This window comes from Gossypium hirsutum, chromosome A11, assembly GCF_007990345.1.
Source record: "Gossypium hirsutum isolate 1008001.06 chromosome A11, Gossypium_hirsutum_v2.1, whole genome shotgun sequence".
Lineage (NCBI taxonomy): Eukaryota > Viridiplantae > Streptophyta > Magnoliopsida > Malvales > Malvaceae > Gossypium > Gossypium hirsutum.
The window spans coordinates 28857145-28870066 of record NC_053434.1 but is presented as its reverse complement, the minus strand read 5'-3'; the positions used below and the strand labels follow the sequence as shown (position 1 = coordinate 28870066).

General features: G+C 36.3%; 1 long non-coding RNA gene across 1 annotated transcript; it reads left to right on the top strand.

The window, feature by feature from the left end:
- Positions 1–6745: 6745 nt before the first annotated feature.
- Positions 6746–11531, top strand: LOC121209889 (uncharacterized). The gene is made up of 2 exons (XR_005905057.1): positions 6746–7269; positions 7357–11531. It is a non-coding gene; the product is annotated as an uncharacterized lncRNA (long non-coding RNA).
- Positions 11532–12922: the final 1391 nt, after the last annotated feature.

The window sequence follows — 12922 nt, the reverse complement described above, 5'->3', positions numbered from 1 at the left end:
TTACACGGGTGGATCACACGCCCATGCCCAGTTAACAGCCTTGACCACGTCCTTAAGTATTCGCACACGGGCGTGTCACACAGGCGTGTCCCTGTCGAACCCAAGTTTAATCCAATTCGAAAAAGGCCAATTTTGAGGGCTCTTAGGCATTCCAAAGCCTATTTAAACACTTGGGGAGGCACTTAGGAAGGGGAACGTAGAAGAGGAAGCAAGGAATTACTCAAAGAAAGCCGATTGGTTCATCTCAGAAGCCGGATTCATTATCAAGACTGGAGATCTCCCTTCAAGTTCCTTCAGGAGTTTTGGGTTTTCTTATGTTTTGTTATCTTTATGCTTTTGAGATGTTTTCTTTCATAACTATGAACTAAACCCCTAAATACTTAAGGGGAATGAAACCTAAGACAGATCTTGATATTATTATCTGAATTGTATGATAAATATTTGACTTGTTCTTAATTCTTGTTTTGATATTCCAGGATATTGATTCAACTTAAACTCTTATTCAGAGAAGGAATAGACCCTGTCTAAGAGTAAATTTGTCATAATTAAGAAAAATTGATTGCGCACCTAGAGATAGGGTGACAAGATTTTGCCGGATTAGGGTGAAACCTAATAAGAGAATCCATAGATCGAGTTAATGCAATTCTAGGGTGTTAATTAGAAAGAGATTTCAATTATTCAATCTAGGGTTAGACGTTATTAGTCTTGAGAGAGATAATAATATAACTTAGAGATTTCTACGGATCAAGTCAAATGAATAAATCGTCTGATTCAGAGTCAAATAACAAGTGAAGTTTAGGTGGATTTTTCCTTAGGTATTGTCTCAATCAATCGAATTTTTCCAAAAGTATTTTTCCCAAGTTTTCTTTCTGTGCATTCTTAGTTAGTAATTAGTTTAGACAACCAAACCTCTTAAATTTTAGGCTAGATAATAAAAAGGAAGTAAATACTAGTATTCGTAGTTCCTTTGGGTTCGACAATTCGGTCTTGCTGAACTATACTACTGTTCGATAGTTACACTTGCCTTAATCGTGATAATAAGTTAGTCTCAAGAACGTTTCATTTATAAATATTTAAAACCTGTTACGAATATCATGCATCAATAGTTTTTATCGAATAAAGGTTACAAAGCTTTATCGAAATAACTCTGTTTTCAAAAGCCTTCTTTGTGACATCTCCAGATTCGGCCATAACATCTAGGCCTGGTTTGAAGTGTTAAAAGGATTAAATTAAAGGACTTGAGAAATAAATGTGGTGGAAGTAATACAAGTGAAATTCATAGAAATTTAATGTGGAACATGAGATAGTGTAATTAATTGTGTGAATTAAGTGAGATGTGAAAGAAAATTTATGTAATAATGAATAGAGAACTTTTATGATAAAAGGTAATTAAATTGGAAAGTTATAAAGGTTTACAAGAAAATATTGATAATAAAGCACATAGTGAATGGAACACCCCTAGCCTGTATCCGTCACCAACATAGGGTTACGAGGCATTACCAATCAATTACAGCATACATCTTACATTTCTCACATGAAAATCCATTAACACATAAATCCATCAAACATAATCACATTGTCCCTTATACGGCACTACGAGACCTTAAATCATGCTTGGAAGCAGTTTGGGACTAAACCGATAAGATTTAAAAACTTTGGAAAACTTAGAAAATTATCGTGCATACAAGTTTCACAAGCCCGTGTGAATAGGCCGTGTGAGCACACGGCCACCAGACACGCCCGTGTCTTAGGCCGTGTGAAAACAGGACATACATACTGATTTGCACCACACGGTCGTAGACACGCCCGTGTGGCTTGGCTGTGGAAATCTTGAGGGGTTACTGACTTAGGTCACACAGCCAGCCACACGCCCATGTTCCAGCCCGTGTGCCACACACGGCCAGTAGACACGCTCATGTGTTTAGACCATGTCAAACCTGTAAGGTATACTGACTTAAATTCGAAGGGTACCTTAGGGGACTCATTGCCGTGTAGCATGACAGTGTGTCACACACGGCTGAGACATACGCCCGTGTCTCTGTTCGTGTGGATAAAAATAGGCTATTTGCAAAGCCAATTTGCCACCCTTCCCTCATGCGCACCTAGCAACCAAAATGGTACCATTTAAATACATTTCATACACATATTATACCAATTCAACTTGGTACTCAATTACCTAATTAATACCATGCATAATCTATTCATATACTAATTACAAAACAAGACATCATTTGCACATTTTCATTTCATCAATTCCTTGCCAAACTCTTGTGGGGAATAAATCACCCACCCATCCCTACACTTACAAATTAGCACCGGTTGCGGCACTAAACAGTATTTGCAGTAGAGCTACCAGCATAATAGGTTTAGAGCCAGCAGTGATTTACAGCAGAGCTGCCAGTATAATAGACGTTATGCCTATTAGTACACTTCCTCCAATCATATCAACCCCACCCTATGCAATGCAACATACAGATATAATATGCCATGTCATGGTATCAGTGCATACAGTATCAGTTATTCAAAATAAAATCATGCTCAATAACATATATCAGTCATACAGTCATATCACTCATTTAGGGGTCTAAGAATGGCTTACCGACCCTACAGTAGATTTACAGTTGACTTGGGCGACTCGTGCAACCTTGGCAAACAAATTAGTAAAACTGGGCTCACACGCTCGTATTGGTTTGCCCGTGTGGGCCTACACGCCCATGTGGCCTACACGCCCATATTGGCCTTGACCGTGTAGATCACACGGCCTGGCCCAGAATCTCACACGCCTATTTGGTTCACCCGTGTGGCCTACACAACCCAATTGGTCAAGCTTGTGTCTCGCACACGGCCTGGCCGGCTATCACACGGTCGTGTTTTGCACCCGTGTCATGAATGAACGGCCTGACTCGTCATTCACATGCCCGTGTTCAGTCACACTGCTTGCCACACAAGCTACTACATGCCCATATGATGCCGACAGTAGGCTTTTTTGACTTTTCGCTGAGACTTGTTTTCAGTGTTTCGGGTACACACCTGTATCATTTTCGATGCCTAAACGCTCCCGAGCACCTCAGAACCCTCACACTTCGAACGATTCAACTAGGACTTCACGAAAGACGAATCATTTTTCCCAGAATATACTGCGATATTACACACTAAAATGCTGAGGAAGAAGAAAAGGTTATGTTTTCAGGAAAAAAGGGAAGGAAAAACGAAAGGAAAAGAGATGAGAGAGAAAAAATACTCGGCAGGGGAAAGGGGAAAATTTTTTACAAAAACCAAAACAGGAAAATTGATAACCCCCAATCCTCTTTCCCCTAAAATCTCTACTAAAACCCCACTACTTAGAATTCTATCGCCACTCTAACTCCTCCCATAATCGTGCAAACAATAAAGCCAAAGTACGGAATCGAACCCAGGACCTCATGCAAGCAAGCACTCCACTTAACCACCAGACCAGCAAGCCCATTCTAATATCATTTTACCAACAATAACTTAAAAGCCTACCGACCCCAGTGAGAGCTTTATTCGTAAAAAGCGAAAATTTACCCAAGTTGTGACTTGAACTTGGGACCTCACACACACTTGTGTCAATTAATTTCAGAAACATATATAGATATTTTTGTGCTCCAAAATCACATAAGCTGGAATTAAAGAAATTTGTGGCGTTACAAATAAGTATTGGATTACGTTATATGGGTTATTAAAAATAAAATATATTGTTACATGAAATATTGTGCTAATGACTAAGTTACAAAATATATAAAAATGATATGTGAAGTATATGATAAGGATTATTAGTGAATTATAGATGAACATTGAATTTTGAAATATATTATATGTATTAAAGATAGTGGAAGATATAAGTATATGGATTTTTGTTACAATGACTAAATTGTAAAAAAAATGTAAAAGTGTAAATTTGATATGTGTGCATGATATAATTTGCCCAAGTAGACGAGATTAGAACTATTAGGATATAGATGGCATGCCATTAAGGAAATTTTAGTGCGCTTCTCATCTTACGCTTTAGTGCTTACTGTTTCGCACTTTGGTGCTTATCGTTCCGCACTTCAGTACCTACTACTTTGCACTTCGATGCCTACTGTTCTATTAGTGCACTTTAGTGCACCTTTGTATCAGTTCCATATATCCTAAGTGTTCTATTTAGTCTACTGGGCCTCTGTTAAAAAGGTAAACAATTTTCGTTACAAGGTAAAGGTTTACCTTCGATTAATGTTCAAAATATTGAACCAATAAAGTGAAGACATAAGTAAATTGAATGTATTTGAGGGAGTATAAGAAAGACAATGACTAGTAAGTTAAATATGTAAATATAAAGGGTGGAAGAAATAGTGATAGAATTATGAAAATTTACACCAAATGGTGAAATATGATACATGTATTAAAAAGAGTAGTAATTTTTATAGGTTGATTTGAGGACTTATGGATTAAATTGAGAAATAAGTAAAAAGTTACAAATGAATATGATAATAAGAAATTGAGATGTAATATGTTAAATAAACAAAGAAACGAGATATTGGGAATTAAGGAATTTAATAAAAGTTGAATATTATGGGTACTTACTAAGTCTTCACTGACTTAACGCATTTATTTTCAACGCATAGGTACAGTGATTTTGAGGAGTCGTAATTGAGGTCGTGGACATCTGTCTCATCACATCTCCAAGTGCCAAGAGGTTGTGTTTCATAATTTGGAATAGAATGATATATACTTAGGAAGATCAAGTGTGTTCGAAGTAGTAGGAACTAAAATATAAGTTATGAAAACTTTACTTATTTTAGAGTCTAAAGAAAAACTTTGTTGATATTTGCATTGTTTATTAAAAATCTAAATGCATACATGCATAATTGACGAGATATATGTTAAATAAGGTTGATTTGGGATTGTTTGAATTGGTTTTAAACTTTGAAATGGCTTAAAAACAATGTAGGGGATCTTTAGAAATTTTTCCAAGTATTTTGTTTAAAAATTTACCAAAAGTATCGATACCGAAGGGTAAGGTATTGATACCTAAAGCTTGGTCTTGAAAAATTCCAAAACAGAATGCACTTTTGATATTGATTTTTAGGTTGATATTGATAATGAAGGAAAAGTATCGATACTTAGGCCAAAGGTATCGATACTTTACCCCTGTTTTATGCAAAAATCATATTTTTAAACATTTCCAAGCATAGTAAAATATCTGATAATGTCCCTGAACATTGAGAATGATAATATTGAATTAATTCAATGAAAACTTTTTTTGTCTAAATCTATTAGTGATTAGCCAAAGTCACATTGACACCAAATGTAATATTCCTATATCAGGTTCCTTGAGTTGAGCCAGGTATAGGGGTGTTACAATAATAATAAAAAGAACATAGTACGTAAAAAAAAAGATGAACACTTGAATTCTTGGAAATTTTAACAACAATAATAAATAATCAATTTGCGAGAGGCTAACACTGAAATTAAATTTAGATTTTTTTTATTTTTTATTTAATTATAGAATATATAAAAATAGAATAAAAGTTTTATTTAGAATTTAAAAGCAACAAGCTTTGTTTTAGGTTTTAAATGGGTTTATATATTAGACTTAGATGTTAAAAAGAATATGTGACTTTTTAAAGAATTTTTAAACATATTATTAAGTATATTTTTTCTCTCTTACAATTATATTTTTGCATCATATTATTATATCATATGACTTGACCACAAATCAAATCCTTAGTGATTAATATTTAATTTATTAGCAAACAATAAATTTTAATAAATTACATTTTTTTATTGGAAAGTATGTTATATTAATTGAATGATGAGAAAGCATGTTTATATTAGTTTTTTTTTGAGTGTTTATTTTATGAAAAAGTATGTTTATAATTATATGGGTTAGTATTTAATATATTGACAATATATTTTATTATTTAACAAGCGGCGTTAAAAAAAGTGATATCTGTCTCTCTTTTTTAAATATTTAAAATTTTTTAGTATTTTACTTTACCCTTATAGAACACTTGTCAACCCTTAACCTTACTTATGAGATCTAAAAATTCCACTAACAATGTACCAAATATTTTCCTATTTACATAATTAGAGGGAAAAAATAAGAATGAAAATAATAAATTATACTAGAATTTATGAGACCCACTTTGTTGGTGATAATTTAAAAAAAAAATATATTTTATAAAAATGAAATAATAATTTTTAAGTTAATAATTATTTTTTAAAAATAAGATAAATCTTAAAATTATACATGAACTTTGATTTAATGTACAATTATATACATGAACTTTAATTTGGTGCAAATATATACGTGAAACTCTAGTTGCGGTTCAAATATATACTTGAAGCTTTACTTTTGATTTAATCATACGCATTTAACGAAATAAATACATCAAGTTATTTTTATATTGGATAAATATAATTATGTATTATTACAATATATAAATATAAAATGATGGTATATCAATAACTGTATTAATAATTTATAAGAATTGGATCAAATCAAAATTTCATATATAAAATTACACCAAATTAAAGTTCACATATATAATTGCACATTAAACTATAGTTCATGTATAGTTTTGAGATTTATCCCTTTAAAAAAGTAGAAAGTTGTAATTACGCACATGGGCAGTATTATTTTTTGAAAAGATGGGTGGTTATTTAAAAAAAGTGAAAAATTATTAGAATTAGAAATTTTATTATGCATACATGCGGAGATTGCGTATTTTTTTTACCAAGAAACAACTAATGCCATTCATAATTGAGGAAGAAAAGAATCATTAACAGCCAACACCATGCGTAGCCCTATTATTGGACCACTTTTCGGCTCCTAAGGACCATAAACCATGCCCATAGAATAAAGAAATCTAGCAGACCAAGAGACCTCCACAAAAAAGGAAGAAACAAAATAATAAAACTAGAAGTGAAATCTAAACCAAGAAATGAAAAAAAAATTGAATCGTCCATTAGCAGTTCCTTCCTCTCCCCATTTTCTCCATATCCTTAGCATTAATAAAGCTCAGGGTAAACAACAAACCACATTTATCAACAACTATACAGCTCGAAACCCTAAAACGGACATAAGAGTTCATCAGACAAGATCCTACTATCCAGACTCAGTCTCATCGAGCAGTCATTCCCCTACCCCGATCTTTATCAACAAGCCACTCCACCGCCTTCGGTACCTTCTCAATCCATACATCAGACAACTATACTTTCTTCCCTCCATTGCCAAGCCATGCGTCGTCGCATTCGCCCCTCGAGGTACAAACCCTGCCTGAAATCACCTGTTTATTTTTTGCCTTATTTCTTAAACGATTGTGCCAATGATAGATCTATCTTAATCTGTAGTTTCTAGCTTCTTGATGACAGTAAAGGCGAGCTTCTCAACACACACATCTTTAAAACCCAACTATTCGGAAAAAGAAATTGCCTTAAGACATGCTCTCGCCTAAGCCATGGTTGAATTCAGAATTTTCTCCTACAGGAACGTACATGAAGCCATGACCAGACCCTCCCTATTTCGTGCTAAGACTCCTAAACATGAAGTATGTAACTGTTGGTTGAATGAGGCATCAAATTTTACTTTAACAATATACCCCTCTAGAGGCTTCCAAGTAGTTTGTCGGGGAATATTTATAGAAGTAGAAAGACTATTTAACTGCTTGAGCTCCAGTAAGTAAGCATTAATAGAACTCGAAACATCCTAAACTTGACCCCTTATACCCTCGTGATAAACTTTGTTTCGATTGTACCAGAGTTCCCAATACGATATAGCTAACTTACTACATTCCATTATACTTTTACTCATAAATTCTTGGGTTAACCACTGTTTCCAATTCTCTTGTGTGTTACCTATCGAGTAAGCCACACCAGCGCCTTCTAGAACCTACTGAGAAAAACTACAATCATGGAAAGTATGGGTCACCGATTCGTCTTCCACTTCACAGGCTAGACATACAGAGTTCACACCAAGCGTTCGGGACCTTAGCACCTCTCTCGTTGGGATAAACTCATTTGACACTTTCCAAATATGTATTTTAATTTTTCTAGGTATGTTTAAATTCCACAACCTTGTGTAAAAGTTAGATAGACACTCATTGTGTGATGTAAAATTTGCCTCCTTCCCTCATAACCTCCTGTAAGAAGCCATTTATAGCCGCTATGCACTATGTACTCCCCAGTTTTGTCCCCTCTCTATACCAACTTATTCGTATGTACGTCGCTCACCAAAGGGATTGACATGATTAGCTTCAACTGATTACCACTAAACAATTCCCAACTAGCATCACAATTCCAGGTAAATGTATCTGTATTAATTAAATCTGAAACATTAGTGTATCGAATTTCAATATTCTAAAACCAAAGTTTGCCATCTCTAGGACCTGGTACCCACACATCGTTCCAGATGTTCATGGCCATTTCATTCCCAATCCTCCAGCCAATTCCTACCTCAATAAGCTTACGAACTCCCCAAATACTACGCTAGGTACATAAAGGGTAAGCTCCTAAACGTGCACTCATAAAGTTCCCTCGATGGAAATACTTACCTCTCAAAACGCGTGCAAATAAGTTATTAGGCTGGGTAATTAGCTTCATCCCTGCTTTGTTAGTAGGGCCATACTAAATAATTTAAGATATCTAAAATCGAGCCCTTTTGTGTTCTTGAAGCACATAACACACTCCACTTGCACCAATGAATACCCTTGCCAGAGTTGGAATTTCACCACCAAAATTTACACATTAGATTTTCTAAATCACGACATAAAGTAGCTGGAAACATGAAACATTGCATAGCATAAACTGGGATGACTTGTAAAATGGCTTTAATGAATACCTCATTCTCTCTCATTGATAGGTAACGCACACTCCATGTTTGAATCTTTCATGTCAATTTCTCCTTAAAATCCATAAAAGCCTGCTTCTTCCTCTTACCCACAATTGTAGGCAAACCCAAATACCTCTCTGGATTATTTGAAATTCGTACACCCAAGATTCTGCCTATTTGCTCCCACATCATGTTCTCAACATTACCACCAAAGAAAATAAGGGATTTATCAAAATTAACTAATTGCCCTGATATTGCCTCATATTCATCCACCACAACCTTTATGAAATTTTCCCCCTCAATCAATGTTTTACTGGACAAAATGCTATCATCAGTAAAGAAAAGGTTACTAACACTTAAGTCACCATGTCCAATCTTCACCCGTTGAAGCTTTCCATCCTCTCTTGCCATGTGCAACAGCCTTGAGAACCTTTCAGTGCAAATCAAAAACAAATAAGGGCTAAGTGGATCCCCTTTTCGTAAACGTCTAGAAGGTTAAAAATTTACCCATTGACACCCATTCAATATTACTGAATACGACACACTAGACACGCACCTCATAACAAGCGAGGTCCACACATTACAAAAACCCATAGATCCCATCACATTTTCTAAAAAGCTTCATTCACCCTGGTCATAGGCCTTACTCATGTCAAGCTTCAAAGTAAAAGACCTCGTCGACCCCATTTTCTTCTTCTTCAAGGAATACAATATTTCATAAGCTACAAAGATATTATCAAAGATTTTTCGTCCAACCATAAAGGCCTCTTGTGTCTTATCAATACACCCAACGAGGACTTTCTGAAATCTATTAACTAGAACCTTCGAAACCACCTTATAAAGAATATTACATAAACTTATTGGTCTAAACTGCCTCATGTTCTTTGGTGAAGCAACCTTTGGAATGAGAATAATGCTCGTACTGTTAATTTCCTCAATTTTGTAATGACCATTCAACACCGCTAGGCAATAGTTTTCAATTTCAGTCTCTACCATGTGCCAAAACTTCTAATAGAAAAGCGCAGGGAAGCCATCCTTTCTGGAAGCTTTAAGCGGATCCATGACTTTAATCGTCTCGACCACCTCTTCTCTTTTAAATGCAGCTATTAACTCCTCATTCTGAAACATAAAAACACATCGAAAGTTTAGAAAGCAAACGCTCACAATCTCTTAATGGCTTAGATGAAAACAAATCTTTAAAATAGGCAGTTGCCACCCTAACCAAATTGTCCTGATTACTGACCCAATCCTCATCCCCATTTTCCAATCCGTTGATCTTGTTCCTTATTCGTCAAATAAAAGTGAATTTATGAAAAAAAGGAGGTATTACGGTCCCCTAGCTGAATCCAATTCGCCCTCATCTTCTGTTCCTAAAAGAGTTCCTCCATATCTGCCTCCATATTCAAAGTAAGTTTCACATCAGTAATCTCAGCTAAAACCTTGTTACAAGGATCATTGTTATTCAACTCAGTAAGCCTCGTACTCAAACCCCTATCTCTGATTCCTATCAACTCTCATATTTTTTGCCCAATTACTTAATTCCATCCCTAACTCTTTAAGTTTGTCCGACATTGCTTTATCTGTCATAGCCCACCATCTCTTTAAATGATCCTCAAAACCTGCCTCCGAAACCTAATCGGCATTAAAGCGAAAACTCAAATCTCTCCTCCCTACTTGACCTCTTCTATCAATTCCTGTATCAACAAGCACTGGACAATGATTAGAAAAACAATGTTGTATGTGTTTAACCGAAAAATTCGTAAATCACTCCAACCAACCAGGATTTGCTACCCCCTCTATCCAATTGCTTTTTGATATTAGTTTTCGGCAAACGCCCTTTGTTGGTGCAACAGCAGAATCAAGCAGACTCAACAAGTATCTTGTCAAGCAAGCCTCGAATCTTGCTGAGCAAACAAACAATTTCGAGTTGAAGAAAGAAGAAAATAAGCTGAGGAAATTTTAGAGAATATTGATGAACAAAGCTGATTTCATTCATATGTTGAACAATGGCATAATGCCAATACATAAACCAAGCAATTTGCTTGTCAAAATCTGCATAATGATACCTAATAATCACCTACTACCACTAATACATTGAAACTTGAAAAACTAAGCTTACACACTTAAACAAAGCTGACTTAACAGCTCAATTGTCATCAAAATTACATCAATCATAAACCTAACATAGTTCTAAATGAACTAAAGTACATTACATTAACTTAAGATTACTAGATGAACAAAATAGGAATAGTTCAGCTCGTTCCAGCAGCTCCTGCACGACTTGGTCTTCATGGCCTGCATGCTGTCGAGTTTGCTACATGCTGAACCAACTTCATCACTCCTCCTTGGTTTGCATGGAGCAAACACCTAGCTTCTTTCTTAGATATTCAAACCTTGTGACACTAAGAGCTTTGGTTAAAATGTCAGCAAGTTGATCTTCTGAATTACAGTGGATCAGCTTTACTTCCTGAGCTTGCTCCATTTCTCGAACAACATGCAACTTGATGCTGAAATGTTTTGTTCTTCCATAGAACACTGGATTTTTAGCAATTGCTACTGCAGATTGGTTGTCACAGAAGATCTCAGTAGCTTCCTCTTGATGCACATTCAAGTCAGCCAATATTTTCCTTAGCCATATGGCTTGGTTGACAGCACTTGCTGTTGCCACATACTCTGCTTCAGCAGTAGATTGAGCTACTAGACTTTGCTTCTTTGAGCTCCAACAAAACATGGCTGAACCAAGGTTAAAAGCATACCCTGAGGTGCTTTTCATGTCATCTATCGAGCCAGCCCAGTCACTATCAGTGTAGCCAACCAGCTTCAGATTTCCTTCTTTGCTGTACTTCAAACCATAGTTTAAAGTGCCTTTGACATATCTCAGCACTCTCTTTGCAGCTTGGAAATGCTTCTCATTGCAGCGATGCAAGAACCTTGAGAGCAATCCTACAGCATACATAATGTCTGGTCTAGTGGCAGTCAAGTATAGCAAGCAACCAACTAGACTCCTGTAGGTTGTTTCGCAAACTTTCTTAAAATCACCTTGGCTCGATAGTTTTTCTCCAACAGCAACAGGTGTTTTAGTTGCCTTGCTGTTTTGCATGGAGAACTTGGTCAGAATCTTTGTGGCAAAGCTTCTCTGGCTTAGAAATATCTCATTCTGTACTTGAGACACCTCCATTCCAAGAAAGTATGACATCTCCCCAAGATCAGACATTTCAAACACTTCCTGCATCTTGGTCTTAAAATCAGCCAGCACTACTCGATCTCCTCCTGTCACCAGAAGATCATCAACATACAGGGACACAATGAGTTGTATTTGTGTCCCTTGTTTCTTGACATACAGTGTTGGCTCACTCTTGCTTCGATCGAATCCTAGATCAGTCAAGTAGCCATCAATTCTGCTATACCAGGCCCTTGGAGCCTGCTTCAATCCATATAGGGCCTTCTTCAGTTTGTAGACCATATGCTCTCTGCCAGCTATTTCAAACCCTTGTGGTTGTTCAACATAGATGTCTTCATCTAAGAAACCATTCAGAAAGGCTGATTTCACATCAAGTTGATGAATCTTCCATTCAAGCTGTGCTGCTAAGGCAATCAGCAGTCTGATGGTGTCGAGCCTGGCCACTGGTGCAAAGGTCTCTAGGTAGTCCAAGCCATACCTCTGACTGAACCCCTTGACAACTAGCCTTGCTTTCAGCTTGTTCAAGGTACCATCAGCATTCTGCTTGGCTTTGTACACCCATTTCACCCCAATCACCTTCCTTTTGACTGGCCTTTCAACCAATTTCCAGGTCTGGTTCTTCTCAATCATGCTGATCTCCTCAGCCATTGCCTGCTTCCACCCTTGCTGAGCCTCAGCCTCTTCAAAGTTGCTTGGTTCAGCTATGGCTACAAGAGCCCTTTCATAAATTTCAGCCAATGGCCTTGTTCCTCTGACTGGTTCATCATCAATATCTATTTCAGGGACATTTTGGTCTGGCTCAGCTTGGTCTGCTGCAAGTTCTTCAGAAACTTCTTCAGGTTCATGTCTTTCCCAGTTCCAACATGACCTCTCATCAAATACCACATCCCTGCTTACTGACACTTTGT